This window comes from Ruditapes philippinarum, unplaced genomic scaffold, assembly GCF_026571515.1.
Source record: "Ruditapes philippinarum isolate M1 unplaced genomic scaffold, ASM2657151v2 ctg934_1_1_1_1, whole genome shotgun sequence".
NCBI lineage: Eukaryota > Metazoa > Mollusca > Bivalvia > Venerida > Veneridae > Ruditapes > Ruditapes philippinarum.
Genome location: NW_026860129.1, coordinates 16,749 through 18,434, shown reverse-complemented (window position 1 = coordinate 18,434; position 1,686 = coordinate 16,749).

The window sequence follows — 1,686 nt, the reverse complement described above, 5'->3', positions numbered from 1 at the left end:
CCATATTGTTATCATTTTTCACTGTAGGCAAGTTAATAAAATAAAAGAAGAAAAAAGGCATTCAAAATTAACTCCAAAATATACAGCATAGGAACTTGTCCTTTTAGCTTAAGATTTTCAAACAAAAAAGCTATTGAAAAAAAAAATCAAACAAAAAAGCTATTGAAACAGTCTTGTTGTTGCTGTTGCTGTCCAAAAACATTAATGTTGGTCAGATTTTTTTGTATTTCTCAATGGATTGCCAATCTTCTCGGACACAACAACAATTTTGACATGATCTTCAAGTTGACAAGACTGAACTTGACCCTCACTTATAATTGTCCTTGAACTTCAAGGTCCAAGTTTTTATTTTGCCTCATACTGAACTTGACCTTGACCAATAAATGAACTTGAACTTGATGGTCAATATATTTAATTTTGCTAGATTTTTAGCTCACCTGTCACAAAGTGACAGGGTGAGCTTTTGTGATCGCTTTTTGTCCGTCGTCCATCCGTAAACTTTTACTTTAAATGACATCTCCTCATAAACCACTAAGCCAATTTCATCCAAACCTCACAGGAATGTTCCTTTGGTGGTCACCTTTAAAAATTGTTCAAAGAATTTAATTCCATGCAGAACTCTGGTTGCCATGGCAACCGAAAGAAAAAACTTTAAATATCTTCTTTTAAAAAACCGAAAGAGCTAGAGCTTAGATATTTGACATGAAACATCTTATAGTGAGTGTCTACCAAGTTTGTTCAAATGAAAGCCCTTGGGACAAAATTGGCCCCGCCCCAGGGGGTCATTGATTTTCCCTATATGCATATACAGTCGAGACTGTCATATGTGACTTTCCAAGGGATCTTGAGAAAAAGGTCACATATGACAGGGAGTCTCTTAATACAGTCTCATAGAAAATTAAAATTTAAATACCATCTGTCTGTCTATATATCATTGTGACTTATATATACATATATACTGTATAACTGTGTGAAGGAATAATATCTAACCAATTGCAAATACACATAGGTACTTTAAATATTTGATGTAAATAAAATAAGAATCCCTGTAAAGCAAATATAATAGTATTTATATCATATAAAACTTTATTTATTTTATGTATTAGTTTAATATTGAATCATTATGGTACAAAAAGTTTCATATTGAATCATTATGGTACAAAATAAACTTGAATTTGATGCATTCATATCCTTAAAATAAATATCATACTTTTAAAAACATATCCATATTAGTCTGGTATCCACATTTTTCCGGATTATCCATGCAGCCATAGAAAGGTAAAATAAAATAAAAAATCTGCCTAAAAAAATCTTCCGTTGGCACTCCATAATTTTTTTTAAAAAGTCTGTATCCAGTTTACTCAGTTCATTATGTTCATTACACCTGTGACCTCAATTTGTTAACACACATCGATTGCATCAGACGCTACGGACACTACGTCACTTGGACTTAATTATTTTGTCCATCTGGGTGTTAAAACAGGTATTATTTATCTGATTAACGGACAATTAAAAGGTGTGAAAGTCGTTTAAATTAGACAAAGCAATGCATTGGGACCAGATAATTAGGGTCGCTTGTCACATATGACAGGGAGTCATTTAATTCAGACCATTTATATAGGAAAATACGTTGGGAGGACTGAAACAAGGTCGGATAAGACAGAGAGTCGTTGAAATCAGGGGGTC